The sequence below is a fragment of the Moschus berezovskii genome, chromosome 17 (genome assembly GCF_049115385.1).
Source record: "Moschus berezovskii isolate FMDL1 chromosome 17, NW_MosBer_1.0, whole genome shotgun sequence".
In the NCBI taxonomy this organism is placed as follows: domain Eukaryota; kingdom Metazoa; phylum Chordata; class Mammalia; order Artiodactyla; family Moschidae; genus Moschus; species Moschus berezovskii.
Genome location: NC_142476.1, coordinates 82270176 through 82276498, shown reverse-complemented (window position 1 = coordinate 82276498; position 6323 = coordinate 82270176). Strand labels below are relative to the sequence as shown.

The window sequence follows — 6323 nt, the reverse complement described above, 5'->3', positions numbered from 1 at the left end:
TTAAGAAAAAGCTCAGCTGAAGGTCAGTTAAAAGTGTGAAAAGAAGCTGTAAAATGAAGTGCTCCATAGTTCAGAGGTCAACAATTTTCAGTGTCTGAACGATTAAACTCCACTGGTCAACATAAATTGCACATAAAATACATAATATAAATGACATAAGGGTGAGAAAAACCTTATTAAGTGATGCAGAAGTAAGGACATACTAAATTAAAGGAAGAAATTTGAAGATCTTTTCTATTACCCAAATTACTCTTCTGGTGAAGAATAGAAAATTGCATAAAAACTCAGATTGGAAGTAGTCTGTAGTTTCACAGTATTTTTTTCCTCTATTTAAGTTTATACCTAAATACCTAAAGTCTGATATTCATCCAAACAAGACTGTATTTTCTTAAAGTTCTTCAGTACCCACCTTCATTGCTAATTCCTCTGATTTCTTATCAGTCAGCATCTTGTTAAACCTTCTGAAATATTTCACTCCTCTGACCACATTCTGCATGTTTGTTTGTTTTTTTTTTTTGTCTTTCACACTGTTACTCTAGAAAACTTTTCTCAATTGTTTTGCCTAATAATACACTGCTCTTGTATCTGCAATTATTAATTATAAGCTCACTTTACTGGCTCTTCTCTTGCCGTCAGATTAAAAAATAATAAGGGAGGAAAAGAAAAACAAACCTCTAGGAACGATTTTCAGCTCTTTTATTCTTGATTTACTTGGTCACTTATACTATTTAAGTCACAGGACAGCTTTGCAGACCAACTCTCTGACATGACTCTCAATTCTTCAATCCTTAACACACAAAGCACTCTGCTAAATCTCTTTCCATGACTCCTTTTAGAGGAATCTGTTGTTCTCTTTCTAGCCTGTTCACTCTGATAGCTGCTCCCTTTTCTATAACAAATTCTGCTCCTTCAAAACACAACATAAAATGCACACACGCTTTGAAGGATTCTGCTACTTAATAGGAAAAAAAGTAGTATTTTCAGTTTCTCTGTTCAGAAAGTATATTACTATGTCCAGCACCCACTGCCCTCAATTGTGATTTTTTAAATTTTTTTTAACGTTTCTACCATACTACATGGTAAACAGAGAGAAGAGCTTGAGTCTTATCATCTTTATCTTTGCCATTGAGTTCAGCCTTACTCTTTCAACACACAGAGCCCTTAATAAATGCTAGTTGTTTTTCTTTGACAATGGCATTTTAAATCTCCCTAAAACATTATGAAAAACTACAAATAAACTGCCATGATGTAGAGTCTTTAAACAGGGAAGTTCAGGAATAAATTCACTTTACTTTTTTTTCCTCTTAAGAAAGTATATCTAATTTTAGGCTTTCATTGTGAGATCTATATTTAGTGTTTTCTCTGGGATTAGATGCTCTTCCTGTAAAACAATCGGCTTTTTCTGAAGAGTGTAAATGAAAATTGGTAGGTTTTCTTTTTTTTGCAATATGAATACATTTTTAAACATATTAAAATAACTTCAGCTTATATTGAAGATATATCATTAATCTTAATATTTTCAAATATGTGCTTGGAGTGTTGTTTAATTAGAACATGAATAAACTTTTATTTTTAATACACATATTTTATATACATTCTTTCAGTACTAATCCAAAGACTCATCATCTTTTCCAGATAACAAAGTTTTCCTATTTTAATTGTTTGTCTTCTGTTTCTTAACCTTTGGCTGTTTTTTCAACTTTGAAAGCACAGAGGTGCAGGATAATTAGCTGGAAGTTCAGTTCAGTTCAGTCGCTTATTCGTGTCTGACTCTTTTCAACCCCATGGATGGCAGCATGCAGGCTTCCATGTCCATCACCAACTCCAGGAACTAGTTCAAACTTATGTCCATCGAGTCTGTGATGCCATTCAACCATCTCATCCTCTGTCATCCCCTGTCCTCCTTCCTTCACTCTTTTCCAGCATAAGGGTCTTTTCAAATGAATCACTTCCTCTCATCATGTGGCCAAAGAATTGGAGTTTCAGCTTCAGCATCAGTACTTCCAATAAATATTCAGGACTGATTTCCTTTAGGATGGACTCATTAGATCTCCTTGCTGTCCAAGGTACTCTCAAGAGTCTTCTCCAACACCACGGTTCAAAAGCATCAATTCTTCGGGGCTCAGCTTTCTTTGTAGTCCAAATCTTACATCCATACATTACTACTGGAAAAATCATAGTTTTCACTAGGTGGACCTTTGCTGACAAAACAATGTCTCTGCTTTATAACATGTTGTCTAATTTGGTCATAGATTTTCTTCCAAAGAGCAAGCATCTTTTAATTTCATGGCTGCACTTACCATCTGCAGTGATTATTGAACCTGAGGAAGTAGTTTCTCACTGTTTCCATTGTTTCCCCATCTATTTGCCATGAAGTGATGACCAGATGCCATGTTCTTAGTTTTATGTATGTTGAGTATTAGGCCAGCTTTTTCACTCTCCTCGTCCACTTTCATCAAGAGGCTCTTTAGTTCTTCAATTTCTGTCATAAGGATGGTGTCATCAGCATGTCTGAGGTTATTGATATTTCTCCCGGCAATCTTGATTCCAGCTTGTGCTTCTCCCAGCCCAGCATTTCTCATGGATGTACTCTGGATTTTAGTTAAATAAGCAGGGTGACAATATACAGCCTTGATGTACGCTTTTCCTTATTTGGAACTAGTATGTTGTCCTGTGTCCAGTTATGACTGTTGCTTCTTAACTTGCATACAGATTTCTCAGGAGGCAGGTAAGGTGGTCTGGTATTCCCATCTCTAAGTATTTTCATCAGTTTGTTGTGATTTATGTAGGAAAAAGTTTTGGCTAGTCAATAAAGCAGAAGTAGATGTTTTTCTGGAACTCTTTTGCTTTTTCTGTGATGCAACATTTATTGATACCTTGATCTCTGGTTCCTCTGTCTTTTTGAAATCCTGCTTGAAAACTGGAAGTGCAGGGTTCAAATAATGCTGAACTCTGGTTTGGATAATTTTGAGCATTACTTTGCTAGCCTGTGAGAATAGTGCAATTGTGAGGTAGTTTGAGTATTCTTTGGCATTGGCTTTCTCAAGGACTGGAATGAAAACTGACCTTTTCCAGTCATGTGGCCACTGCTGAGATTTCTAAATTTGCTGGCATATTGAGTGCAGCACTTTCACAGCATTATCTTTTTGGATTTGAAATATTTCAACTGGAATTCCATCACCTCCACTGTTCATAGTGATGCTTCTTAAGGCCCACTTGACTTCGCATTCCAGGACGTCTGGCTCTGGGTGAGTGATCACACCATCTTTGTTATCTAGGTCATAAAATTGTTTTTGAATAGTTCTTCTCTGTATCCTTGCCTCCTCTCCTTAATATTTTTTTCTTCTGTTACATCGTAGAGTTTCTGTCCTTTATTGTGCCCATTTTTGCATGCAATTTTCCCTTGGTATCTCTAATTTTCCTCAAGTGATCTCTAGTCATTCCCATTCTATTGCTTTCCTCTATTTCTTTGCACTGATCACTGAGGAAAGCTTTCTTACATCTCCTTGCTGTTCTTTGAAACTCTGCACTCAGATGGGTATATCTTTCCTTTTCTCCTTTGCCTTTAGCTTCTCTTCTTTTCTCAGCTATTTATAAGGCCTCCTCAGACAACCATTTTGGGTTTATCCATTTCTTTCTCTTGGGGATGGCCTTGATCACTGCCTCCTGTACAATGTCATGAACCTCTGTCCACAGTTCTTCAGGCACTCTATCAGATCTAATCCCTTAAAGCTATTTGTCACTTCCACTGTATAATTTTACCGGATTTGATTTAGGTCATACCTGAATGGTCTAGTTTTTTTCCCCTCAGTTCAGTTCAGTTCAGTCACTTAGTCATGTCCGACTCTTTGCAACCCCATGAATCATAGCACACCAGGCCTCCTTTCCATCACCTACTTCCGGAGCATTCTTCAATTTAAGTCTAAATTTGACAATAAGGAGTTCATGGTCTGAGTGACAGTCAGCTCCTGATCTTGTTTTTAGAGACTGTATAGAGTTTCTCCATCTTCGGCCGCAAAGAATATAATCAATCTGATTTTGGTATTGATAATCTGGTTATGTCCATGTGTAGAGTCTTCTCTTGTCTTGTTGGAAAAGGGTATTTGCTATGACCAGTGCGTTCTCTTGGCAAAACTCTGTTAGCCTTTGCCCTGTTTTATTTTGTACTCCAAGGCCAAATTTACATGTTACCAGGAATCTCTTGACTTCCTACTTTTGCATTCTAGTACCCTATATTTAAAAGGACGTCTTTTATTAGGTATTAGTTCTAGAAGGTCTTGTAGGTCTTCATAGAACTATTCAACTTCAGCTTCTTCCACATTACTGTTTGGGGAATAGCCTTGGATTACTGTGATATTGAATGGTTTGCCTTGGAAATGAACAGGGATCATCCTGCCGTTTTTGAGATTGCATCCAAGTACTACATTTTGGACTCTTGTTGACTATGATGGCTACTCCATTTCTTCTAAGGTATTCTTGCCCACAGTAGTAGATATAATGGTCATCTGAGTTAAATTCACCCACTCCAGTCCATTTTAGTTTGCTGATTCCTAAAATGTCGATGTTCACTCTTGCCATCTCCTGTTTGACCACTTCCAGTTCACCTTGATTCATGGACCTAACATTCCATGTTCCTTTGCAATATTGCTCTTTACAGCATTGGACTTTACTTCCATCACCAGTCACACCCACTACCGGACGTTGTTTCTGCTTTGGCTCTGTCTCTTCATTCTTTCTGGGGTTATTTCTCCACTTTTCTCCAGTAGTATATTGGGCACCTACCAACCTGGAGAGTTCATCATTCATTGTCATATATTTTTGCACTTTCAGAGTGTTCATGGGGTTCTCAAGGCAAGAATAGTGAAGTGATTTTCCATTCCCTTCTCCAATGAACCATGTTTTGTCAGAACTCTCCACCATCACCCATCCATCGTGGGTGAACTTACATGGCATGGCTCATAGTTTCAATGAGTTAGACAAGGCTGTGGTTCATATGATCAGATTGGTTAGTTTTCTGCCATTGTGGTTTTCATTCTGTCTGCTCTGAGGGATAAGGATAAGATGCTTATGGAAGCTTCCTGATGGGAGAGACTGACTGTGGGAGAAACTTGGTGTTGTTCTGATGGGCAGGGCCATGCTCAGTAAATCTTTAATCCAATTTTCTATTGATGGGTGGGGTTATGTTCCCTCCTTTTTATTTGACCTGAGACCAAACTATGGGGAAGGTAATGAAGATAATGGAGACCTCCTTCAAAATGTCTTGTGCAAGCACTGCCACAATCAATGCCCCCCACCCTGCAGTGGGCCACCATTGATCCAAGCCTCCACAAGAGGTTCCTGGACATCCACAGGCAAGTCTGGATCAGTGTCTTCTGGGGTCACTGCTCCTTTCTCCTGGGTCCTGGTGCACACAGGGTTTTATTTGTGCCCTCAAGAATCTGCTGTCTAGTCTTTTGTAAGTTCCTGTGGCTCTATGGTGGGATTAATGGTGACCTCCTCCAAAAGGGTTTATGCCACACCCAGGTCCAGGGCACCCAGAGCCCCTTCCCCTGAGACAGGCCACTGTTGAACTGTACCTCCACAAGAGACACTCAAAGGCAGATCTGGCTCAGTCTCTGTGGGGTCTCCTGATAGGCACAAGCTTTTCTTTGAGCCTCTGAGCATCTTTGGCAGGTATGGGGTTTGATTCTAAAGATAATTTTGCTTCTCCTACCATATTTCTGGGGCTTATCCTTTGCCCTTGGACATAGGGTATCTTTTTTCTTTTTAGTGGGATCCAACATTCTCCTGTCAGTGGTTGTTCGGCAGCAAGTTGTAATTTGGAGTTCTCACAGGAGATGAGTGCACATCCTTCTACTCCACCATCTTGTGAAATGTTTTCTCAGTCTTTCGGGTAAGATCAAGTGTAGTATCTGTTCTTATCAGTTTAATTAAGTGGAAAGCTATCTATAAAACATTGTGATGAATGGAATTCCATGGGTCTGGTCCATTTTCACATGAGATCAATTTAAATATAAGCATGCTTTCTCAAAAGGGTCATTTACTGACATCTAAATTCACCCAATTCAATAATTTGATTTAAATATGAGTCATATTGCATGACTGTAAAGCTTATTTCATGGCAATGGTTTTACCAAAATCAGAAAGACTAAAATATGATTAGCTTGGTTAGTTTTCTGTGATGTGGCTTTCGTTCTGTCTGTTCTCTGATGGATGAGGACAAGAGGCTTGGGGAAGCTTATTAACGGGAGGGATGGCTTGTGGGGAAAACTGGGTTCTGTTTTGATGGGTAAGGTCATGCTCACTAAATCTTTAATCCAATT

The 6323-nt window shown here is 38.7% G+C and overlaps 1 non-coding gene across 1 annotated transcript; it reads left to right on the top strand.

The window, feature by feature from the left end:
* The first annotated feature begins 5873 nt into the window (after positions 1-5873).
* LOC129551827 (U2 spliceosomal RNA) lies at positions 5874-6065 on the top strand. The gene has a single exon (XR_008685143.2). It is a non-coding gene; the product is annotated as a U2 spliceosomal RNA (small nuclear RNA).
* Positions 6066-6323: the final 258 nt, after the last annotated feature.